The sequence below is a fragment of the Dermacentor albipictus genome, chromosome 5, assembly GCF_038994185.2.
Source record: "Dermacentor albipictus isolate Rhodes 1998 colony chromosome 5, USDA_Dalb.pri_finalv2, whole genome shotgun sequence".
NCBI classification, from domain to species: Eukaryota; Metazoa; Arthropoda; class Arachnida; order Ixodida; family Ixodidae; genus Dermacentor; species Dermacentor albipictus.
Genome location: NC_091825.1, coordinates 34,387,961 through 34,414,566, shown reverse-complemented (window position 1 = coordinate 34,414,566; position 26,606 = coordinate 34,387,961). Strand labels below are relative to the sequence as shown.

General features: G+C 47.2%; 1 protein-coding gene and 1 long non-coding RNA gene across 2 annotated transcripts in view; both read left to right on the top strand.

Moving 5' to 3' along the window:
• LOC135908108 (sodium-coupled monocarboxylate transporter 2-like) overlaps positions 1-26,606 on the top strand; it is a 121,354-nt gene that overhangs the window by 77,699 nt on the left and 17,049 nt on the right. The gene's annotated exons all lie outside the window — the stretch shown is intronic.
• Positions 9,414-17,554, top strand: LOC135908087 (uncharacterized). The gene is made up of 3 exons (XR_010566202.2): positions 9,414-9,724; positions 11,202-11,338; positions 16,464-17,554. It is a non-coding gene; the product is annotated as an uncharacterized lncRNA (long non-coding RNA).

Genomic DNA, 26,606 nt, shown 5'->3' with positions numbered 1-26,606 from the left:
GGATAAGAAGAGGAAGAAGGTCGCGGCACGCCGGCTGCTGCGTGTTGTTGGTGGTCAGCCATCTTATATAATCTGAAGTTTTGTATATATATTGTAAATACCATATTCTATACTCCGAACATCCCCATAACATATTGGTGAGAGGTGCGGGGTACCACGGCTGGAAACGGAGCTCCGCAGTAAACGTAGCGTTACCGTCCGCACCAAGAACGATGATGAGCACTCGGGATCAACGTCGTTGCCGCCTCCTACGTCACCATCGCATGCTGCGTCGCTGTCACCTTCGATTGTCGTTGTGCAACCCACGGATCCTGGAACTTTCCCCGGGACCGATGGCGCCGACGTAGAAGAGTGGGTGACCATGCACGAACGCGTGTGTGGAATCAACAGGTGGGACCCTACGCCTATGCTAGCTAAGCTGTTGTTCTACCTCAGAGGCACGGCAAAGCTGTGGTAGGAAAACCACGAAGAGGAGCTAACCAGCTGGGATCAATGCAAAGAGAAGTTGACAGAGTTGTTTGGCAAACCAGCTGGCCGTAAAAGTGCCGCAAAGCAGAACTGGCCTCTCGTGCTCAATCTCCCACAACGCCCTGTGTCTCGCACATCCATGACGTTTTGGCACTTTGTCGCAAAGCCGATGACGACATGACAGAAGCTGAGAAGGTCAAGCATGTGCTTAAGGGCATTGCTGACGACGCGTTTAATCTGCTCATGTGCAAAAACTGCTCTACAGTTGACGCAATCATTAAAGAGTGCCGACAATTTGAGCAGGCTAAAAGCCGACGCATCTTGCAACCATTCGCTCGACTTCCCAATACTGCCGCAACATCGACCTGTGAAGATCAATCCGCACAGTAGCATGCGTCGCCATCAGAGGATATGGTGCGAATCGTTACCCGTGAACTGGATGCGATGGCGCCCGCAGCTTTCTGTTCGCGTAGCCCTGATGCTACCACATTTTCAGTTCCTCTCGTGCAAGCCATCGTTCGCCAGGAACTTGAAAACGTTGGTTTACATTCTGTGTGCGCTGTCATCAAGCCCACAGCCGACGAACGCCCTGCTACTGTTTTCATTTCACGCGACGCTTCTCTCCGTGGTATGGCAACCCGACTGAGTGGAGAACTGCGAATGACTAGCCGATATGTTTCACCTGTCGCCGCATTTGTCATGTCGCCTGATACTTTTCCAACTCGCGGCCCTCAGCACCACGCATGCCGACCTACCTGAGCCGTTTTGGTGGAAATGCCCGCAATGTTTCGCCCACCGCCGAGTCTAACAGCGCCGACAACTCTGCTAGGAACACGTGGTGCAGCCGCTCACCATCGCCGCGCGGGCACCAGTCTCGTTCACCGCAAACATGTCGCCCATTTTCCCTTTCGCCGCAGCCATGTCGCCTTTCGTCCCCTGTGGCTTTTGGCGGCACCCTTTTGGAAAAGTAGAAATGCAGCCCTCGGAGGTGGTGCTGCATTGCCGACTACTGCAGCAAATCCTCTGTCTGTGCCCACAAGGAGAAGTGTAATTGAGGTTAAAATAGACGGCGTACCTGCTCAAGCACTCGTCTACACTGGAGCCAACGTATCTGTGATTAGTGCTAGCCTACGTAGATGTTTAAAGAATGTCCTCACCCGAGCAGCTGTCCGAGGGCTTCGTGTGGCCGACGGCTGCGTGCTAGTTGTTCTTGGAATGTGTACTTCGCGTTTAAGTATAGCCGGCCGCCCTACTTCTGTTCTTTTTGCTGTGATCGACAACTGCCCCTACGGTGTCATCCTTGGATTGGACTTTTTATCGATTCATTCCGCTCTCGTCGACTGTGTGACCGGCCTTCTTCAGTTAGAACTGCCTCAACTCGCCGATGCTCCGAGCACCGCCTCACCGCACTTGTGGTCGCTTCACGATGTGCGTCTGTCACCCGAGGCAGTTACTTACGTCACTTTGACCGCCCAGCCACAGGTTCCTGACAGCGACTATGTGCTTCGCCCCATCACCGACATGTTTTTGAACCAAAACGTTGCTGTTTCGCATACGCTGGTCACGGTTACTTATAACAATGCCCTTCTACCGCTCCTGAATTTCAGCCTGTGCCCTCAGGTGATTCCGGCGGGCATTTTCTTGGCCAGTGTTCCTAGTGGTTCCGAATTTGACATTGAGAGTCTGAATGCCGACAGTGGTTTATTAGCGCCAATTGCAGCTCACAGCTCTGGTCCCTTAACGGATGACTTCGCGAAAATGATTGGACCTGACCCCACCTCTGCACAGGCCACGGACATACGTCTCCTGCTTGCATCGTACAGTGATGTCTGATTTCGGCGACAGGCCTTAGGCCAAACATCTGTGGTTTAGCACTGTATAAACACTGAAGACACGAATTCTATTCATCGGCGTCCCTATCGTGTGCCGCATGCTGAACGTCGAGTCATCCAATCAGAAGTGGACAAAATGCTCCCCAAAGGGGTCATCGAGGCATCAGCCAGTCCTTGGGCTTCGCCTGTCGTCCTTGTGAAAAAGAAAGATGGTACCTGGCGTTTTTGCGTCGATTATCGCCCCTTAAACAAGATCACGTGAAAAGACGCATCGATGACGCCTTGGACTGCTTGCACGGAGCTAAATACTTCTCGTCCATCGATCTTCGATCCGGCTACTAGGAGATTTCAGTTTATGAAATTGATCACGAGAAGACGGCCTGAATCACGCCAGATGGCTTATATCAGTTCAAAGTCATACCCTTTGGCCTATGCAATGCTCCTTCGACATTTGAACGTATGATGGACTCTCTTCTGCGAGGTTGCAAATGGACCACCTGTGTCTGTTACCTTGACGACGTTATTGTTTGTTCGCCCATGCCCTTACCGGACTCGCTGCCATTCTTGCGGTCTTCCGAAAAGCCGGCCTCCAACTGAACTCCACGAAGTGTCAATTCGGGCACCGTTAGATTACCGTGTTGGGACACCTCGTTCACGCATCCGGTGTCCAACCATACCCGGAAAAAGTTTGTGCCATGCACAGTTTCCCTTTACCACGTTCTGCTTCTGACGTGCGCTGTTTCGTCAGCCTGTGTTGTTACTTTCACCGTTTCGTCAAAAACTTCGCCGACGTTGCTCGGCCCTTGACAGATCTTCTAAAGAAGAACAGGCCGTTTTCATGGGGCCCTGAGCAAGCTCACGCGTTCACTGCTCTGATTTTGTTTCTAACCACCCCTCCCATACTTGCCCACTTTGATCCTTCTACACCGACTGAAGTCCACACTGACACAACGGGACATGGCATCGGCGCTGTTCTCGCCCAACAATAGAATTAGTATGCCCAGGACTCTATAATCAGTACTGGCGGAACTGGGCCGTCTTCTATACTCACTCGTATAGGTGAGGTGGCGTGTTTGGTTGATTTATCTCGGATGACGAGAAGCTCCAATTTTGTCGGTGAGCACGCTAGACCATTCTGTCGCACAAAATTTTGTACGGTATCCGCGGCCGCTTGTAATGCTTCCGTGATTTCTCCATCGCAACCGCTATTGGTCCAGATGGTGATATCATCGGCATAACATAACACCCATAATTCTGAGGCGATTGTCCAGTTACGGACGACAGCCCGCCAAATATGTGGCCTAATCAGACGAGTAGCCACACGACACCGCGGTAAGAAGGAGGCTGATATCTGCCATCTGACGCAGGCTTTCCTGATCAGTCGCGTCGTGTATTCCTTCCCTTACTACGACCTACGCCTTTCTGACAAGGAAAAGGTTAACAGCGTCATTCGCAAAGCTCCTAAAGCTGCCCTTGGTCTCCCGAAGCATGCGAGCACTTAACGATTACTTGACCTAGGTATATACAATACCCTAGGCGAACTCGTGGAGGCGCATAAAACAGCCCAACGTGAACGACTCTCCCGCACCGCAACTGGCAGTGTCATTCTAAGTAAACTCGGGCTGAATGCCGTTATGAATTCAGCAGGAAGAACAACATTACTCGGTGCGGTCAAACGCCGTTCGGTTATAAAACCCTTACCCAAGAACATGCTCCCTGGGAGAGACGACAAGAGGCGGTCTGCCAGAGCCAAGGCCCTTCAAGAAAGGCACCAAAGCAACCAGCACACCGCTTATGTCGAAGCAGCAAAGCGAAATCACCAAACTTACGTAGTGAGCGTCGTGACCGGAGAGGGAAGTATCCTTAACGCCGCGACCATAAAAACAGCGTCCAACATGGAAGCGGAAGAGACTGCCATTGCTTTGGCCATCATGAATACCTCCGTGCAAACTATCATAAGTGACTCCGAAGGGGCAATAGTCAACTTTTCTAGAGGCAGCATAGGCGTCTGTGCAGCGCGAGTCCTGCGGGACTTTACAAATGAAAATACTGCTGAACTCGTATGGGTCCCTGCCCATTCGGGGAATCAAGGGAATGAGGAGGCGCACTAGGTAGCCCGAGTTCTAATCAAACGGGAGGTGTGCCCTTCAGACTCAGATCCCATGGATGAGTCACCGACGACATACCACGAAATAACAAACTACTACAAGCAAAAAGGCGAATCTACCCGCCTCCAAACGCAAGCCTCACGCGAGCGCAAACCTCGATCCTGCGTCGAATCCAAACTAAATCTTTCCCCAGCCCACATTGGCTAGCCATATTTACCAACGGGCAATGGAACCCAATATGTCAAAACTACACAAATCAAACATTGGCTACCCAAAATCACATTCTTTGGGGGTGCGAGGGCTTACCCCCTCCCTGGTCACTCCTGCCAGCTCCCTCACAACAGGCGTGGGAGGAGCTGCTCAGAACGCCGGTTGAAAAAGTACATAAAACCCTCGTTGCCTGGGCCGAAAGGGTCGCTCCTCGTGAGGGGCCATTCTAGGACTCGGGCCTGCCAGATCATAACTGAGCAGAGTCTCGATAAAGGTGTTACCACCACGACCAACAATAGAATGGTACCGAGAGCATGATAGCTTACGCCAGCCATCTGCTGTGACCTGCCGAGAGAAATTACTTTATCACCGAGCGGGAATGCTTGGCTTTAGTTTGGGCTGTCGCCAAGTTCCGGTCATATTTGTACGGTCGCACCTTTTCGGCCACTACTGACCTGCCGGCTGTCTTCCCTCTTTGACCCGACCGTACGACTTGGTCGCTGGGCTTAGCGGCCCTAGAAATTTTCGTTTGCTCTCCACTATAAGTCTAGACCTCTGCACAAGGACGCAGACTGCCTCTCTCGTCACCCCGTGGATTCCCTGATCCTGCTACGCATGATCCCGTGACCTGCGTGGTGGCTTTTATTGACATGACCGACATGCACGCTGAACAGCAACGCGATGAATCCTTACGGTCCACCATCGCCGGAGTGCAATCTGGCAGCACTGACGTCACGTGCCGCATATTCGTTCGGCACGACGGCATCCTCTACCACCCCAATGTCAACCCTGACGGCCCTGAGTTGCACCTTGTCCTTCCTCGTCATCTGGGATCAGTCGCTCTCGAACAACTTCACTATGCGCCGACGGCGGAAGATCTTGGCATTTTGCGTACTTACGACCGCGTACGACGCCGGTTCTTCTGGCCGGGTCTGTAATGCTCCGTGCGTCACTGTGTCGCCACTTGCGAATTGTGTCAGCGCCGGAAGAAACATTTCCTGCCACCTGTCGGACGACTCCATCCAACTGAAATTCCCTCTGAACCGTTCTTTCGCGTAGGTCTTGACCTAGCTGCTTGGCCCTTTTCCGATGGCGACTAGAAGAAATAAGTGGATCGCCGGCACTACTGATTACGAGACACGCTACGCGATAACAAAGGCGTTGCCGATTAGTTGCGCAACAGACGTCACCGATTTTCTCCTCCACGACATAATTCTCCACCATGGTGCACCTCGACAGTTACTTACAGACCATGGCCGCTCGTTCTTCTATCGAGCTGTCGACGGCGTCCTTCGCTCTTTTGCGACTGAGCACAAGCTGTCCGGACAGGCCGCCATTGGAATATGAACCTGGCAACGTTTAGCGCTAGAACGTTATCTAGTGAGGCGAGTCTAGCAATGCTATTGTAGGAATTAGAGGGCAGTAAATGGGATATAATAGGGCTCAGTGAAGTTAGGAGGCCAAAAGAAGCATATACAGTGCTGAAAAGCAGGCACGTCCTGTGCTACCGGGGCTTAGCAGATAGAAGGGAACTAGGCGTCAGATTCCAGATTAATAAGAATATAGCTGGTAACATGCAGGAATTCTATAGCATTAACGAAAGGGTGGCAGGTCTTGTTGTGAAACTTAATAAGAGGTACAAAATGAAGATTGTACAGGTCTACGCCCCTACATCCAGTCATGATGACCAGGAAGTCGAAAGCTTCTATGAAGACGTGGAATCGGCGATGGGTAGAGTGAAAACTAAATACACTATACTAATGGGTGACTTTAATGCCAAGGTAGGCAAAAAGCAGGCTGGAGACAAGGCGGTGGGGGAATATGGCATAGGCACTACACTCTTGAAATTTTCACACCCTTATGGGTGTAATGCGGGTGTATTCATCTTTTCACCCCTTGTAAACACCCTTGAAACGCCCTTTTTCAGCGCAAAAGGGCGTTCAACTAGAAAACACCCTTGGAACACCCACAGTCTTTCTAATTTACACCCTAATTATAAGGGAGTAAGTGAACAAGCTTACAGTATATGATAAATGAACATTGCCAGTTAAGGCGTTGATATTGGCTGTACATGAAACGCGCGCTACCTGCGCTTGAATCAGGTAGCTGGAATGATTAGATCGGGGCACCTAGGCAGCAGCGCACTGGCTCCGAACAGTGGTCAAAAACGAAGTTTCCCACGAATGTTGATATCGAACGGATGACACTAACGCGCAGACTTTGCATAGCCAGATATCTGCAAAAGGCTTCATATGATCAATAGCAAAATATTTACAATGCTATCACTCAATGCTTAAAGGTGTGCAACCAGTTAGACTGGGAATGGTTAGAAGTGAGGGCTAACGGTAAATAGCTCACCAACTTACGGTTTGTAGATGACATTGGCATACTCAGCAACACTGCAGACTATTTGCAACAAACGTTTGAGGAACATGTCGAAGAAAGTGTAAGTCTGACTGAGAGTTAGTATGCAGAAGAGAAAAGTAATGTTCCGCAGCGTGGCGAGAGAACGAATGTCATGGTCGGCAGTCAGCCTCTAGAACCTGCGCAGAAATACGTTTATTGAGCTTAATTAGTCGCAGGGGCCTCTGATCAAGGAAATTAACAAAAATAAAATATTAGCTGGAGAGCTTACGGCAGGCATTACTAAATCATGACCAGGGAGCTTACTGCTAACCATTGCTTTCTACCGTTAGTAACGTATGGGGCCGAAACTTGGAAGTTACCAAAGAAGCTTTGGAAGACGTTGAGGACCGCGCAACGAGCGATGCAATGAAAATTATTAGGCATGATGATAATAGACTGGAAGACAGCGATCTGGATTAGAGAGCGAACGGGGATAGCTGATATTCTGGTTGACATTATGAGGAAGAAGTCGTGCTGGGCAGACATTGCAATGCGTAAGGGAGAGAACTGCTGGTCTATTGGAGTTGCAGAATGGGTGCTAAGGGAAGGGAAGCACAGTCGAGGACGGCAGAGAATAATGTGGACGTGATGGAATTGGGAAACTTGAAGACACGTGGAACCAGTTAGCACAAGACAGGGGTATTGGAGATCGCTGGAGAAGATTTCGTCCTGCGATGGACGTCAGAATAAGCTGATGATGATGATGACGTGACGACATCCATGCTAGCTTCGCGGCATGTCATTCATGTTATGTCATGCATGCGTGTCATGCACGTTCTGATAGCTCGATTTGCGTCGATTGCGCGGGGGGGAGGGAGGGGGGCTAGTAGCGGCGTAGCCAAGTGGGGCACGCCGGGCACTTGTAACGCTCACTAACAGTAAAATTTTTGCTGCTATGGCAATGGCCCCGCTCCTTCCCCCTCCACGGCCAATTGGGACCCCCCCCCCCCTCACACGAAAAAATTTTCTGGTTACGCCACTGTCGGGAGAGGGTGTAAGATTGCTCTAGACCCCTCCCTGTAACTTGTCAACGGAAACGGGGGACGGGAGGGCAGCTGCCGCCGGGCCGCAAACCTTAGGCAGCCCAATTACCGGCTGCATTTCCCTTTGCACGTGAATACTGCTCTAATGCCATTACACTGTAGGATCTGTGGCGGTTCGAGGGCATGCGACAATAAAAAAAACCCATACAGCCATCAGCAAGTCTTAGCTTGAGCAGATCTTTGGGAGCTGGGCAAGACTCTCACAAAAAAAAAAAAGCTTGGCACCCCTCTTACAGGCATTGTCAACTCTGGGTCCCACCGCTCACTGTACATTTCCGGTAAAAAAAAAAAAAATCACACCGGAACTCCTCTCGGATTTGTCTAAGTGTGCGTAAGCATTGTGACTCTTCCTCATCTACACGCAGTCCATGTCGTTATCAATGTTATGAGACTTGAGCCGACAAGTATAAGCGACAGCGCTGCGGCGACTCGAGCTGCTCTGGTCGGCGGCGCAAGCAAAGTACTGCAGGTGGCGGGGCCAGGCGCGCTGGTGACGTTCCGTTCGTTTTGAGCTGTTATCGCTCTTTAGCCCTCCTCATCCGCGCCGAAACATTATCAACCGTTCTCCGGCGGCGGCTGCTTGTGGCACGGCCGCGCGAACCGTATCTTGAAAGCGAACTGCATTGTGGACAGAGTGTGCCCACTGCTGAAACCTTCCCGCGCTGTGTTCGCACCGTTTACTTCGCTTTGAAAACAGACGCGCGTACACCTATCTTGAAAGTGTTCTGCGAAAAGCGCATAGTGCGGCATGGGCTGAGAGCTTCGTGAGCGCAGTGTTCTCGCCGCTTCGGTCGCGTTGAAGCGAGAGCTAGCACGAAGGTGAATTCACTCGCTGTTGCGGGTTCTATTTTGAAACGTATCGTGTGGTACGGACTGACGGACGGATGTTTTTTCTTGTTGGAGAAGTATATAAATGCTTACGTTATAAAAAAAATCGCAGGGTTCGCGAATTTCGCGATAAGAACCAACACCAACCCACTCCTCGGCGCCCCGCGGAGCGATGCCGTCTTGATCGCCCCCTCCCAACCCCGGGAAAAGGGACACTACCTATCTCAGTTGAAGAAACGATGATGAAACGTTAACGACAAGAACGGCATCTCCTAACGAGTTGTCTTATGGCCTCTGAGATTTGCGCGCGCAGCTGGCGCGCGCGAACCTGGGAGGCCCTAATTGGCCGCTTAATAGCATAAAAAGACAAAGATAATGCCAAATGACACAGTTAAAAATTCAAGCAAATAACTGATCTTAATTATACTGTTTGGGAAAAAGAAATAAAAAATTAGACAGCCGCAACACACGCCACTAAAGCAACCACCGCCGGCATAACGCGGAACCAACAGTTGGCAACATTCATTCGCGCGTCATTGCTTCGTTCGCTTCGTCTTCGCAACGAGAGCCGCCATCTTCTCGCGCCTAACGTTTTGTATGGCTTTGTTCTCTGCAATCCGCGCACGCAGCTCATCGGTGGATGCACGTCTGCTCGGCGTCGCAATGCGGCCTGCGTCATTTTTTGGTGTTCGCGCAATCGGTGTGAAGCATGTCGCATGTGAAATGTTTGGTAGAAGTGCCTCACGTCCGAGTCAAGCCGCCGTACGGGTGTATGGCTGTGCGCCCTGTTCTCGGAAGCGTCAACGGCTTTCCGGCATGCGGATTTCAGGTACGTGCAAATGCGTTTCGCCCTCCTATTGAGCTCCGGCGCAAAGCGTGCAATATTTCATGTGAAAGATGCAGTGCCCGTCGTCATGGTGTGAATTTCGAGCGGCAAACGAGAACTTTGGCATTTAGAGCACACCGCGGCTGCTAAGTTAGCGTGGAAATTGTTTTACGTTACCGTAATATGTTGCTGTCAGTCTAATCTGCGGCTTGTGGACAGCTAGCCCATTGACTTTTGCTTGTGGCAGCGATAAGTATATAAATGGAAGCGCTAATAATTTTCGAGAGCAGAGAGTTGTTTCGCTCGATGTTTGGTCGTGTTCATGGCGTTATGAAAGCTAGAAAACTAACTGGCTTTATCGTGCTTAGTTCCAACTCCAAGGGGCGTAACGTTGGCGCTGTATATGCTTGTTTTCGGTGTCACGAGTACCACTTTCATGCTTTTGTTGCATGAGAGGTAGCTGCTGCATGCCGTCTGGGCAGAATACAACAAAAGCAATTTCCTCACTTTCATACGTATGCAATGTGACGTAACAAAATTTCCAGCGTTTTATTCGGAGCGTAAATATCCAGTATAGTTTAGTAAGAAACTCGAATTCTGTCTTAGCTTAGTAGGCGTGAAACAAGTGAAACTCTTTCCTTTTTGAATTCGCCCGCAGATGCGTCATCGGGTAATTGACAGTAGCTTCGCTACGTGAGTTGTTTTATGCGCCAATATTGCCTGGTTAAGTATCCTGTTAATTTATGCCGACGCTCGTTCATCTTGATTTTAAGCGGTTACTATCCCCGAGTACCGGACGATGCCAAACTTGTGAGGTGTAGCAAACGCGGGAAATTCAGTGTGGCGTGGCTGCAAGTTCCTGTTTTTACGTTTCTTGCATTCAAAGCCAACAGAGTATCACTGATTTATTTTCCATTTCTGCTGTACTTGATCAATCTAATGTGACAACTGCATTTGCTCTTTAATGTTCTCCATTTACTGTGTATTCAGCTTGGCTGCCGTCCTCTCTTCAGAGGATGCTGCTGTGATAGCTCTTTCGTATAGCACATGCCTCTAGGCCCTTGTGTTTCAAGCGCTCTGGCGAGGCAGCAGTGCTCGAAGTAATTTTACCATCCTGTATATTTTCTATTTTGCATCATTCTTCCACGATGGATTTTAATGTTCATACTATTTGTCATTAGTCATCGCCATAATTTTATAGCACGTAGATTTTACGCACTTTACAGCGACAATTTTTAGGCCAGTTTACAGCCAAGTTACATCTTCCATAATACATCGTCAACATTACCTCTTGTCATGGCCCTCTTTGGCCAAACGTGGCCCTTGCGCCATAAAACACCACACATCATCATCATCAGCTTGGCTGCCAGAAAATGCTTGAATTTCTTTCAGTATCCAAGTGACGAAATATTCCACTGACGGCCGTGTGTGAAACACGCAAGATGACAAAACTGATAGCAAAATGATATTTCTTTTATAGCGTTTGGACTCGACTTTTGGTGAGGCTGTCGATCGACCTTGGGCCTGGTGACAGCACACCCGACATCGCCAAAGTGCAGCCTATCAGTTGAGTGCCCCCGAATGGACCATCAACATCGGAAACTGAAGCAGAGCCAGGTAGGGCCAATTTTTACTTTGGAACAGAATACTGACAGCTGCCTCTTTTTTTAAGAACTAAATAACATATTTACAATCCAATCCTTTCTCTTTGTGCAGCCTACATAGAATTGTTTTTTGTTCTTATACAGACCTTCAGAAAGCAGTTCTTCTGAACCCTTTTTGCATGCACAAATATATAAAGAGGAGTTCACTTTCTGAAGAAATTGATGCACTGAAATGTGCGTTCGACACACAATGAGATGCAAGGTAACCAACAACTTTAAAGCGGTAAAAAAACAAGTTTGAAACAAGTTCTAACATCATAACCCGCCTTGGCATACGGATCTAAATATAACAGCAACAGAGGTGCATGCAGAGAAGTGTTTGTAAATGTTTGCAAGATATGTACATTGTCTATGAAATTGTTTTATTTACTTAGAGCTTCTTGGTGCCATGGCAGTGCAGTAAAAGCTCAAAATGATGCCCCTGCTCCTAATAAAGCACCTTTAGATATTAAAATTAAATTATGGGCTTTTACATACCAAAGTCACAGCCTGAAGTTTTGGGAACCTGGCCTTCTTTAATGTACACCTGAATATAAGTGCATAAGCGTTATTGCATTTTACCCTCATTGGAGGGCAGCTGTCATGGCCTAGATTGAAGCTGGGACCAGCATGACTGAGCAGCATGGCATCATAGTAAGTGGGCTATAACACTAGGTCAAAATGAGAAATACTGCTTAGAACTACCAACTTCTTGGCTCACAAGCACTTTGCACTAAGTTAAAGGAGTATGGAGTACTGACAGCGACTGTTTATGTACCAATTTCTTTTTAACCTGACTCCATTATTAAAGTGCGAAGCTTCAATTAGTCAAAACCAGCCTAAATTACAGAACCAGCTCAAAACACGCACCATGTATAGCTGGATTTGGACATGAAAATGGAGTCAATTCATGTCGCCGAAAATGGAGGTGGCAGTCACACTATTTCATGCATTTTGCCTAAAACATAGTCAATAATTAATCAATTTCTAAAATATTCTTTTCAAAAAGTTTTTTTTCAAGCATGAAAGGAGGAGCCAAATGGTGTTCAGGTGCACGAGCGGTTAGTTGCACGGCACTTGCATGTGTTCACTGGCTTCTTTCAAGCTTGAAAGAAACATTTGTTGCACCTATTGAGCAGTAGAAAGCTGGATTGGGAATTTTTCAGGGTGCTCTACAATTTTCGCACTGACACTTTTGCTTTGAATATAATATTTGAGCAGTTAAGTAATCGTTGCTAACTAATTACCTAATTACGAAAAATGCAAGAATTGGTTTCACTTCCTCAAAACGATGGCGAACGACATTACCTTGGTGCTGTCCAGCTACGTTGCAGTTGTACATATTTAAAGCTTGCATGTGTTATACAGACCACCTGGTAATTACAAGGCATATATAGAAGTGGCTAAGTTGTGTAAGCCAGCCATGTGTAGCGAATCATGAGAAACAGCCATGTTTCTTTGACTTAAGGGCATGATAAGATTGACATGCTCGACACCTTGTATCAGTGTGTTCTAGGCCTGTTCGTAGTTTAGCTGCTACATAAACAATATTTCTCCACGTGTAAGCTCATATGCATCTTTCAAGTATGTTGCCTCGTGTGTCCAAAATAAACCATCCTCGCGCTTCCTTCATTATGTCTTTATCTGTTGCTGTGCTAAATTTTTAACATGCAACTGCACAAATTTTCATCTAGTTTTCATGTTTCCTCGTTGTTTGGTGGCTTTATTTCTGAACAAGTTGTTTTCGTTAAACCCTGTTGCACACAGCAGTACACAGCATTTCTGCCTAGAGTGGAAATGGTTTTTTTTTTCAGATTGACATAAATACACCTTGCCTGGGCAATGTAAGGCATTCTACATAACACTGCCATGCAATAATGTTTATATTGTATTCTAGCATCATGCAGAACTGTTTACTTACCAGATTAGAATATGTATAAGTGTTGGAAGTAACAGAACTGGAAGAAGCCAGCAGATAATGAGGCGAAGGAAAGCATACAGGAACATGTGTTAAGTTTTTTTATATGAAGTATAGAAATGATAAATTCTGGGTAAGTGAAAGTGGATTAAAAGATATCCACCTGTGGGTGGAGAACGGACCCATAACCTTCACATTACACATGTGATATACTAACCACTGTGGTACTACTGCCGTGTTCGAGCGTCGACAATCTTAGGGGCCATTGTGGACGGTTGAATGCTGCCTTGGTGGCACAGTGGTTAGTGCATCGCATGCCTAATGCAAAGGCTGTAGGTTCGTTCTCCCCCCATGCCTGGTTGTTTTTTTTTACCATTTTCATTTCCCTTTATCATTTCTACATTTAAATAGAAAATTACAAATAAGTTTCCACGTGCCTTCCCTGGCATCTTCCAGCTGTGATTAAGAAAAATTTTGACCCTCAGTATCCTTTCTTCTCCTTTGGAAAAACAGGAGCTTCATTTTAAAAATAATGAATTCACCTTGTTCAGTATCTCAATGTGGTCTCAAATCTTATCATAGCATGTGTATTACTAAGTGAAGTTTTTGTTAAGATGATATAGCATGGGACCTAATTAGTAGCCTTTGTGTACAGATATATGACTAGTCTAATAAATAGGAGGATTTTAAGAAGCACTTCTAACATGGTCTGAGCATATGTTTAAAAAAACTAATCTAGCATGATTTCAGGCATAACTGTTGCCCCTGAAAAATATTTGGATAATATGCATTGGCATTGTTTTTAGAGAGCACCAATACTGCTTTGATAGAGGTAGCCTCGTGGAACATGAAGCATCGCTTCTTGCTGAGTCAAGGAAATATTTGCATATCTGAGGTGCATGTGTCATAAGCTCGAATGCTGTTTAGAGGCTGCTAATAAGAAAATTACTTGACTTGCCTTCCAGAGATTGCTTCAGTAGTCTATGCTACTCCATCATAAACAATTTACCAGGGTGAACATTCACCACAGTTGGCTTTGCAATGTTTATGCAAAATACCACAATTGGTTACTAGACATGTGACTGCACTAAAACTTGGAATTAATGACCAGTAAGATTTATGGAACCAGCAAAACTTAGTTTATTACTCCAGAACGAAATGCGAGGCACTTCGGTTATTTCTGCCATAGAGTTTCTTACAGTAATTACTAGAGGGAACTCTGGCGCTGCAGTCGTACCACCATGGGAATGATGGGAAGCACATGGATTTGTCGGATAATCGTGCTTGTGAATTCAGACGTTCTTGTGGCTTCGTATATTATACGCTATATAAATCTCATTGCCGTAAATTTCAGCGCAGTCTATACTCTTCGAAGTGCAGAAGACGGCGTCAACACGCACAATTGCTATTAATTGCAACGATTGAGCTTGTCCAGGTAGCCAAATCGAAGGGCGCCAAGCGTCTCAAGGCACTGGTATGCCCGCGATAAATTCATCAGGGCGTTGCACTCGCTTGTCGTTACATGCCTCCGTGGCTTAATGGTTTCAATATCAGACTTCTGTTCTAGAGTTCCTGTGTCTGAATCCTGTCGTCGGACGATTTTCATGTTTATTTATTTATTACACAGTATATTGTTGAGAATGACTAGTTTACAAAGTCACAAAGCCGTTTGAAGCCAAACAGATGAAGTTTAGGCAAATCCATGTACTTCCCATAATTTCCATGCTGCTACAGCCGTTCTTGTTTGATCTCCTGTGGACACTAACGTCAGAGTTCCCTCTAGTAATTATTGTATGAAACTCTGATTTCTGCGCCTCACTCGTGCAGAAGCGGCACCACACCTGCTGCGTAAACATGCACTACCTTTCGGCCAAGTGCAGGGAATGCTGTGAACTCGCCCTGTACAAAGCCTGCACTAAGTAAAACGAATCACAACGTGCAGGTGCTGCCACGTTGAACTGGTGGAATGAGGAGTGAAATTCAGCACCTCCTGAACTAGTTCAGAAAGTGCAGGTTAATCTAGTGGAGATTATATAGTAACAGAAGTTGAGTGATTCTGCGTTACATTCACGAAATATACTTCATGATACTTTTCCATTTATTTCATCAGTTATTAAGAATCCCTTTTGCATTGTTGGACAAAACTACAGAATGCCAACATATTTTCTAGCATTCACTGGTAACAAACATGTCAAAACTTGTTCTAGTGTCTGGATTGCCGCTTTAGCCGTTAACCCCCAAGTTAATTCCGGAAAAATGCACCAAATTTTTTACGTACTCAATTTTTCGGCGTCATTCTCATTCTAAAAATATATTACTTCATTGGTCTCTGGTTAGAAATAACACAAAAATAAGAGCTGCTCTTGGGGGCAGCTTTCCCTCAATGCCGACTGTAACTCATCTTTGACAATACGAGCAGCATAACATTGGGAAGAAAGAGTGCAACTCGTCATTGGCGATATTGGTACTACCTCCAGTCACTAGTACAGCTTGGGATCAATGGTTAAATGTTGCGACTTTGTTGATTCCCAATTTTAATTCTGCAGCTGTTACACTTGGGTGTAGCATGTGTATGTACGTGTGCATGCATTAAAATGACTTCACGCTAGAGCAAAGCAACTGTAGTGCAGAGAGGCATTAGTCATCTTTATATATTTGCTTTGTAAAGATGCACTAAGTTTATTTTTTGCAGTATAGGCTTGGCGCTAATTGGCCAAAGATGCCCTTGTGCTACTAAAACCTATCAATTAATTCGCTTTGTGCAGTAGCAGGTGCTTATTCCTTTTTCAGGATCGGTCTGTGAGTTTTAATTTGTTTTTCTTGAACTGTGAAATTTCCACTCACAGGACTGCATGTCATGTGAAGTGTTCCTTTTTCAATCAAGAATGTTGAGGTTGTGTTTGTGAAACTCGATTTCTTGCCTCAAACGAGCTTGTACAAACTGACCAAGCTGATAATTCTACCTGCTTATATATTAAATGTGTTGCGGTTATGAACCCTCATAATGAATGACACATAGTATAAAAATTTTATCTAATAAAACGATTTAATGAAATTTTTCATGTTTTTCGCGTTCGTGTTCACTTCTCTACTCTCGTGTCCTGTCTGCATGTCTCGCCTCTTTTTTTTTTGCATATTAAATATCCTATAAACTTAACCATGCTTTTTTACCACAATGCAGGGGGAAAAAGCTCCGGTAACACCATGCATTCAGTATAGTGGCCCAGACGTGTATGCAAGCAACCTCCTTCATGTGGACCAAGAACTACTCTGCAGTGTCTCACAGACTTCCATGCGAAGCCCTCAACATTCTCGTCTCAGTGGAATGGCTGCCCATCTATCTGCGTGTCCATCACCAAGACGGCTAGTTGTAAAGCTCCTGTACCCGTTTAAGAAAGCTTAATGATTTTTTTTATTTAGTTTTCACGGTTGGCCGTAGAATCTTAACATTTTTGATGTTTCTAACGTTTTTACCTGGCACAAAGTGGCGCAATAACTTTAAACCAGTGTAATGTATTTAAGTGATGCTCACTCTAATGCCTATCTGGTTTTGTTTGTGTTTAAGAAATTTGAATGTCTGATGAGGTAACAGCATTTAAATTTGTCATCGTGGCTTGGTTCAATGAGCTGTTAGGAAATAAGATGCAAAACTTATCACATGCCAGTTGTAGCATTTTTGTATTCATGACTAAAGTATACACATTTCAAAAGATGGAAAGTGGGGAAAAAAAGCCTCAAGAACATAATCATCCTAGGATTGTCATGTCCTTACAACTCTGCAATGACTAATGCCTCATGCATCTTGGGAGCACAGTGGTCGCAATGCCTACAGGTATACTTGATAAGAGACTAGCTTGCAAAAATTTAGTTGAGAGTTAGCGCTCATCCTGTCTGCTTCTAGTCTGTGTCCATGCCACTTCGCGCTACAATCCAAGATCATGTTACTGTACCAACTCGCCCAACTTTTTATCCTTGTGTTAAAGACACACTCAGACTTGTTCTTACTTATGTGACCTGTTATTTTTGTGCTTTATAATAAGATGCAGTGCTTTTCGAATGAAAACGTGATATTTAGTAGTGAGGTTATTTAAAAAAACTGTTCTGCTTAAAATTTAATTGAGCAAGCCTGTGCCATTATTCGGTGCTTATGTCTTTGTATTGGTATGGTTTTACTCATCTTCCTTTTTACTTTTAAAATGTGCAAACATTATTATGTAACCATTTCTCTTGAATGAAATAAATACTTCTGACATTTCGTCACAAATTTTACAATGATGTTCAATTACGTAACCTTAGACTAGCTGATTGTTGTTCTGGTAGCTTAACTTACAATGCCTTTGCAATATTCAATGCAAGCACATGGTGAAAAATAAACTAAGTTATTGGGTATAAGCAGGTATCTTTCAGTAAATGGAGCATACATATATTTCAGGAAATAGTGCATGCTTATATATTGAACAGCAAGGACAGCTACACATGCTGTTTTGTTCGTAAATACTGAAACATGATTCGACGTGGAAGCACTTTGTTCTTTGGCTTTGAGTGCTACCTTTAAGTCATGTGTCAAAGTAGTAGTAGAAGCATCCCGTGGCGATAAATGACAACTTTGATGAATAGAGGTGTAAAATGTGTGCTTAAAACGGCAAAAAACTGTTTGACAGGCAAACATATGCTTCTGTAGTACTGTACTTGTTACCGTCGCCAATCCATGCATTGCTTGTGCTCTATTGCATTCAATATGAGCTACAACAACGAGCTGTGGTGTCTTTCCCTCCTGGTTGAGCTGGTGTTGCGAAAATGTTTGACCAAGAAAAGTGGAGGTTTTTAATTATTTCTGAAATGCATGTAACTATGCTTTTGGCTGTGTGCTGTTTCCACGGGGTTATAAGTACTGGTGCACCAAGGTGCGGGAGATCCTGTGTCCTTAGTGCAGCGCGCATTGTTATTGCGCTCTGCATCCGACCGGCAGTGTACTATCACTGCAGAGGAAGATTACGAAAAGCATGGTCTGTGTGCCTTGCTGCAATGGTGAAACCTTCAATTGTTTGCCTGAAAGGGTCGCACGTTATGCTACCACATGACGGACCAGAAGCGCAATATGACGACGCCTCACAGATTCTGGCTCATACTGAACAAGGTAGTACCGTAGCTAAGGCTAGGCAGCATTCACAACAGCTAATCTGCCCATTAACTACATGGCTGTAGTGAACGCTAAAATACTTGCAGGGATAACACCCTTTTGGAAGCGTGTTGTCCATGCTACACCCATATTGAAAGGGTGGTGTCTCTGTTACACCCCATATAGAAAGGGTGTTGTTAGCTTTACACCCATAGGCGAGGTGACGTCATATTAACACCCCGTCTCTTGTAGGGTGTTAATTTGCACCCTTTGCTTGAGGTGTAGCAATACACCCAAAAAGGGTGTCACCCACGGGACAAGTCATTTACACCCTTAAAGGTGTTAAAATTTTTAGAGTGTAGGAATATCAGGGGGGGAGTTATTAGTAGAGTTTGCGGAACAGAATAATATGAGGATAATGAATACCTTCTTCCGCTAGCGGGATAGCTGAAAGTGGACATGGAGGGGCCCGAACGGCGAGACTAGAAATGAAATAGACTTCATACTCTGCGCTAACCCTGGCATCATAAAAGATGTGGACGTGCTCGGCAAGGTGCGCTGCAGTGACCACAGGATCGTAAGAACTCGAATTAGCCTAGACCTGAGAAGGGAACGGAAGAAACTGGTACATAAAAAGCCGATGAATGAGTTAGCGGTAAGAGGGAAAATAGAGGAATTCCAGATCAAGCTACAGAACAGGTATTCGGCTTTAGCTCAGGAAGAGGACCTTAGTGTTGAATCAATGAACGACAGTCTTGTGGGCATCATTAAGCAGTGTGCAATAGAAGTCGGTGGTAACTCCGTTAGACAGAATACCAGTAAGCTATCGCAGGAGACGAAAAATCTGGTCAAGAAACGCCAATGTATGAAAGCCTCTAAGCCTACAGCTAGAACAGAACTGGCAGAAATTTCGAAGTTTATCAACAAGCGTAAGACAGCAGACGTAAGGAAGTATAATATGGATAGAATTGAACATGCTCTCAGGAACGGAGGAAGCCTAAAAACAGTGAAGATGAAAATAGGAATTGGCAAGAATCAGATGTATACGTTAAGAGACAAAGCCGGCCACATCATTACTAATATGGATGAGATAGTACAAGTGGCTGAGGAGTTCTATAGAGATTTATACAGTACCAGTGCCACCCACGACGATAATGGAAGAGAAAATAGTCTAGAGGAATTCGAAATCCCACAGGTAACACCGGAAGAAGTAAAGAAAGCCTTGGGTGATATGCAAAGGGGGAAGGCAGCTGGGGAGGATCAGGTAACAGCAGATTTGTTGAAGGATGGTGGGCAGATTGTTCTAGAGAAACTGGCCACCCTGTATACGCAATGCCTCATAACGTCGAGCGTACCGGAATCTTGGAAAAACGCTAGCATAATCCTAATCCATAAGAAAGGGGACGCCAAAGACTTGAAAAATTATAGACCGATCAGCTTACTGTCCGTTGCCTACAAATTATTTACTAAGCTAATCGCAAATAGAATCAGGAACACCTTAGACTTCTGTCAAGCAAAGGACCAGGCAGGATTCCGTAAAGGCTACTCAACAATAGATCATATTCACACTATCAATCAGGTGATAGAGAAATGTGCGGAATATAACCAACCCTTATATATAGCTTTCATTGATTACGAGAAAGCATTTGATTCTGTCGAAACCTCAGCAGTCATGGAGGCATTACGGAATCAGGGTGTAGATGAGCCATATGCAAAAATACTGAAAAATATCTATAGCGGCTCCACAGACACCGTATTCCTCCATAAAGAAAGCAACAAAATCCCAATAAAGAAAGGCGTCAGGCAGGGAGATACGATCTCTCCAATGCTATTCACAGCGTGTTTACAGGAGGTATTCAGAGACCTGGATTGGGAAGAAATGGGGATAAAAGTTTATGGAGAATACCTTAGTAACTTGCGATTCGCTGATGATATTGCCTTGCTTAGTAACTCAGGGGACCAACTGCAATGCATGCTCACTGACCTGGAGAGGCAAAGCAGAAGAGTGGGTCTAAAAATTATTCTGCAGAAAACTAAAGTAATGTTTAACAGTCTCGGAAGAGAACAGCAGTTTACAACAGACAGCGAGGCACTGGAAGTAGTAAGGGAATACATCTACTTAGGGCAGGTAGTGACTGCGGATCCGGATCATGAGACAGAAATAATCAGAAGAATAAGAATGGGCTGGGGTGCGTTTGGCAGGCATTCTCAGATCATGAACAGCAGGTTGCCATTATCCCTCAAGAGAACAGTGTATAATAGCTGTGGCTTACCAGTACTCACCTACGGGGCAGATACCTGGAGGCTTACGAAAAGGGTTCTACTCAAATTGAGGACGACGCAACGAGCTATGGAAAGAAGAATGATAGGTGTAACGTTAAGGGATAAGAAAAGAGCAGATTGGGTGAGGGAACAAACGCGAGTTAATGACATCTTAGTTGAAATCAAGAAAAAGAAATGGGCATGGGCAGGACATGTAATAAGGAGGGAAGATAACCGATGGTCATTAAGGGTTACGGACTGGATTCCAAGGGAAGGGAAGCGTAGCAGGGGACGGCAGAAAGTTAGGTGGGCGGATGAGATTAAGAAGTTTGCAGGGACGGCATGGCCACAATTAGTACATGACTGAGGTTGTTGGAGAAATATTGGAGAGGCCTTTGCCCTGCAGTGGGCGTACCCAGGCTGATGATGATGATGATGACAAGCTGTGCACCGCCTACCGCCAACAAACGAGCGGTGTTACGGAACGTCTCAACCGAATAATCACAGAGATGCTGTCGATGTACGTCTCCAACGATCACCGCGACAGGGACGCCACGCTGGCCTACGTGACGCTCGCGTATATCTTGTCCCTACATGTCACCGCAGGTTATTCACCCGTTTATCTTTTGTATAGTTGCGACCCAATGCACTGCCGATCGACACCGTCCTCCCTTCTGTGCCACATGTTACAACTGAGTACGCTCGTGAAGTCATCGATTGCAATCACATGGCACGTCATGTCACCCGATATCGTTTATTAGCCTCGCAGCATATACAAAAAGAGCGTTACGACTGGTGCCATCACGATGTTAAGTTCGTGCCAGGTACTGGGGGCTCCTTTGGTCACCATGTCGTCGGTTTGGCCTCTCCCAGAAGCTTCTCTCTCGCTACACAGGGCCTTATGAAGTCCTACGTCAAGTCAACGACGTAAATTACGAGATTGCGCCGCTACAGTTTGATGCGTCCTCAAGTCCGACGCCTGTTGACGTCGTTCACGTTTCGCGGCTGAAGCCCTACTTCACTCACAATTTTTCGCCTGCCATGCGCCGAGACGGCGCTTCACCACCCTGTGGTTCTGTTCCGGAAGCATGAATGAAGAGGGGAAAAACAAGATCGCGAATTGCTGGCTTTTGGTGGTTGTTGGCGGTCAGCCATCTTGACTACTCAGATTCATTTTGTATATATGTTGTAAATATAACCTTCTACACTCCGAACATCCCTGCAAGTCTCTGCCCTTTCACATCGGCTCATCTAGTCAGCACCAACATTTGCAGACCCTTTGATGTGTTCCACACGGAAGAAGTATTCCTGCAAGACCAAGCTGCAATGAAGTACTTTGGTGTTGAAATGTTTAGCCTGCGAAAGGTATTGCAACGGCTGACGGTCCGTCTGCACAACGGGAAAGCTTCCATACAATAATATGTGGAATTTTTCGATCGCCCATGTGAGTGCCAAGCACTCATGTTCAATGGCCGAGTACCGTGTCTCGCGTAGACGAAGTTGCCGACTAGCAGAGGAGACTGGGTGAAGCATGCCATCATATTGTTGCAGCGAAATTGCGCCCAAACCTGTGTTGAATGCGTCTGTCCGAAGCACAAATTCTTTTTCGGGATCGTGTGCCCTTACCACGGGTCCTGATGAAAGCGCGGCCTTGAGTGTGGAGAGAGAGAGAGATAAAACTTTATTGTGTCCTTGATGGGGTTAAGGGGTGGCGGGGGTCGGGAGACTAACCCCCAATCCCCCCTTTCTCAGACGGCGGCCAGTTCTTGTTTTCTGGCGGCGTCTTCGGCCATCCGGACGGACCAGAGCTGTTCCTCTGGGTCCAAGCTGAGCAGCAATGTCTCCCACTGCTCGGCCGTACTAATGATGCGTGTGTTAGGGCGGGAGGTGTTCGTGGGTGAGGCTTTGGGGCATTGCCAAATAATATGATTGAGGTCGGCGCGGGCTTTGCACGCTTTGCAGAGTGGTGAGTATGCATCGGGGTACATGCGGTTGTAAAGTACGGGGTTCGGAAAAGTTCGTGTCTGAAGAAGTCGCCAAGTGGTGGATTGAGACTTAGTCTGTGTTTTGTGTGCTGGGGGGTAGCGTAACCGCTCTCTGCGGTAGTGCAGTAGAATTTCTCGGAACGTGACCATTCGGTCCCGCGCGTGACCGCGATGCAGAACAGAGGGCTGGTCGGGATCGGAAGACGCAGGAGAAGGATGATGCGCCCGGTGTGCGAGAGCTCGGGTGGCATCGTGGGCGGCTTCGTTTCCAGCCAGACCCGAGTGACCAGGGGCCCAGATGATCTGCACGCGGCGTTGCCTTGAGGGATGAGTGCCAGAGAGAATCTTCTGCGCTTGGGGTGCTATCAGTCCTCTTGCGTAGTTACGAGTGGCCGTTTTTGAGTCGCTGATGATGCAGTGTGCATTGGTAGCCGCGTAGGCCAAAGCGATGGCCGTTTCTTCTCCTACTTCGGGTTGCGTGGCGAATATTGATGCGGCCGCGGAGAGGTGGTACTGCGAACCCGCGACTGCGACGACCGCCATGGCGTTTTGCTTGGGGTAGTCTGCTGCGTCCACGTAGGTTACGTCAGCGGCTTGGTCGTAGCGCTTTTGTAGTTGTTTAGCTCTTTCTGCACGTCGCTCCGGATTGTGTTCAGGGTGCATATTGCGAGGTATGGGCGGGATAACTAGCTGATCACGAATGTTTGGAGGGATGGGTACTTTTGGTCCGAATTGGGTGGTGTAGGTTATGCCTAGGGTGCCTAGAATGTGCCTGCCCGTGGTGGAATTGGCAAGTCGTTCGTATTGGCTAATACGGTGCGCTTCAATAAGCTCGTCTATGGTGTTATGAATGCCTAGGGCGTCCAGTTTCTCGTTAGAGGTGGTTATGGGAAGATGTAGGGCTTGTTTATAGGCCCTCTTGATCATGGTATTGAGTTTGGACTTCTCAGTTGCATTGAGGCTAAGGTACGGGGCGACATAGGTGATCCTGCTCAAGGCGTAGGCGGTTACCAGGCGTATAAGGTTGCTTTCCTTCATGCCGTGATGTCGATTTCCGATGCGTGCAATGAGGCGAGTAGTTTGGTGTACATGATTATCTAATTGCTTGAGTATCTCCGTGTTTCTGCTGTTTTGTTGGATACGTAAGCCAAGGATACGAATGCTAGGTACTGTAGGTATGCGTTGCTGGTGCACGTGGAGTTCTATCTCGGGTGGGTGAGGGTCTTGACGCCAACCTCCCCAATTAGGCTTGTACAGAAGGAGCTCCGATTTCTGTGGGGAACACGCCAGGCCGCGCGGTTCTACGTATGCAACGACCTCGTTGATGGCTTGCTGCAGCGTGTCTTGGATGTCTCCGTCGCTGCCCCCGGTGACCGACAGGGCGATATCGTCTGCGTAGAGGCTATGCTTCAGGTTGGGGATGCTAGCTAATGCAGGCGGTAGTCCGAGCAAGGCCACGTTAAACAGAAAAGGGGATATTACCGATCCTTGCGGCGTGCCTTTACTGCCTAAGTGAATAATTGGCGACTGCAACCCTCCGATGGTAATGGTGGCCGTGGGACCTGTAAGAAAATTCTTTACGTAGTTATAGGTTCGATGTCCAACCTGGAGTTGTGCCAGGTGGTTCAGTATGGCCTCATGCGTGACGTTATCGAAGGCACTCACTTGCAACAGTGCAAGTGAGTGCTCTCACTTGCACTGTCGCAGCTCAGTGCAAGTGAGGGCCTCACAGTTGACATTTCCTTCTGAAGTGTATGCTGGTGTTGCCGCTTTTGAGATTGGTTCGAGAGCTTTGCGTTTGTTAGAGGTTGGTTGTTGGGTGGTTTGCGGGCAATCTATTGCAGGGATAGGAAGGATGTCTGCATTTGATGGTAAATGTTTGGGTTGTGTGTCTGCAAGTTATGATTTGAGATTAGCGTTTTCTGTCTTGAGTTCTTGTATCTCAGCACGTAAGGATCGGAGCTCCAGCATGAAGCTGTGCATGGTAGCGTCACTAACTGTGTTCTCTGGGGTTGCTATAGGTTGTGTGGTGTGACCTGTGTGGGAGACAATGCTGGCCCAGCTTACCTTGGGGGGTGCGTCTTGCACTTTGACTGTGGTCGTTCCAAGGCTTGTGTTTCCTTGCTGCTGCGACGGTGTTGAATCCGGTCCGCTCCGAGAGTGACTGCGTCCTTGTGACTGACTGCGACCTCGGGAGCGGCTGCGTCCACGAGACCGACTGCGTCCTCGTGAATTGCTGCGTTCGGGAGCCTGCGGTTGTAGTGTTGACTTCGGTGTTGGCAGAGCTGAGTCCCCATTTGCAGAAGTCGATGGCCCCATCTCCTGGTCAGCTCCTTGTTGTCCCAGTCGTAGGCGCTCCCATGGTCGTTGGAGTAGGAGGTGTGGTGTCTGGAAGCGGCGATGGCAGGACTTATCACCAGTCGGGTGGTCTTTGCCGCAGAGCGCGCAGCAAGGGTGACAGGGGTGATCATCCGGTCGATTTACTGTGTCACGGCTCTTGCATTTCTTCTGGGTTGGAGTGGGGCATACATCGGCCCTGTGGCCGACGGTCCCGCAGATGTCGCAGACCTCGATGCGCTTCTTATGTAGATAGCATTTGTACTCTGCTCCGCGGTAGTAGACATGGTACGGTACTTGCTTTCCGTCGAATACGATGAGCACTGAATTAGTCTTGCCCATGCGTCGGGCCTGCAGAATCGTAGGGTTCTTCTTGTAAACGAGACTGTCCGTAATGTCTTCTTCCGTGTCATATGAAGGGATGTTATGTATGACTCCTTTGGCTGTGTCCTCCGGCGGTGTGACGTATGCTGTGGCAGCGTAGCGGACTGCTCCGATGGGGAATGCGGCCTCGGAAGGAGGCCTTCAATTCACTTTGTTTGCCTCCACTTTCCGCGTCATTTACATCAGAGGCTGTGCTGTTTCAGCGTAACGTGGAAAGAGGACACGATACTATCCCACCAAGCCTAGAAAAGACCATACTTGCTTCTTTGTCTGCGGCTTAGGTACATTGAGTATGTTGGTGCGTAGTTTCTACAGGTCGGACTTCCGTCTTTCAAGCGATGGCTTAAAAACGTGATTGACGACGCTGCGATCTCACACTTTTGTGGTTATATCATAAGACCGGCCGCTCCTATTCGTTGAAGGCGCTTCTTTAGAGTGTCGAGGTGTTCTGGCGATGTCCACATTGCCGCCAGTACATCGCTAACATGATGGACGACGTGTTACAGGCCCTGAAGTAAGGTCCTCCTCAAGCGAGTGAAAATAGCGGATGCCGTTTTGATCACAATTGACATGAAAAGAAAATGGTAGTGACCAGACTGAATGGAGAAAGCTATTCGGGCCCTTGAAGACTCCGCTAATGGTACCTGCCAATAGCCTTTTGTTGGGTCAAACATTGAAAAATACGCCTTGGCCCCAACTTCTGCAAACATTATATCAGCTCTCGGGATGGGTTTTGCATCGGCGGTGAGCACATTGTTCATACGGCGAAAGTCACTGCGTGCACGGTAACATCTGTCAGGCTTTCGCACAAGGACCAAAGGCGAGTCGTAAGTAGATTAAGGGCACTGTATAACTCCTGTGATGTTATTGGGTGCAGGATCACTCCAGAAAGAGGCAGAAGCAGCACGCAGCACAAACACACATCAGACTTGTATTGACGCACATAACACACAGAAAACGGCACACACACGCTACAGTTCCCCAAAATACCTCATAGATGTCATGCAGCTATATATATGTATCGGTCAATTATAATTGGCCTACAGCTCAGGCGGAAGCACTTGTTGCCATGTCGGAGACCTCGTGGAACCGATGTCGGCCAGCGGGGTCTGACAACAGGGTCGATATACTGGAGCCTCCGCGTGCCCGGTTTCCCTCCGGCAGGGTTTGTGCTCGGGAGCCCATGGCCGCAGTCACCGGGTCACGTCCACAGCTGGCGGTATAGCCCTGTGGCCGC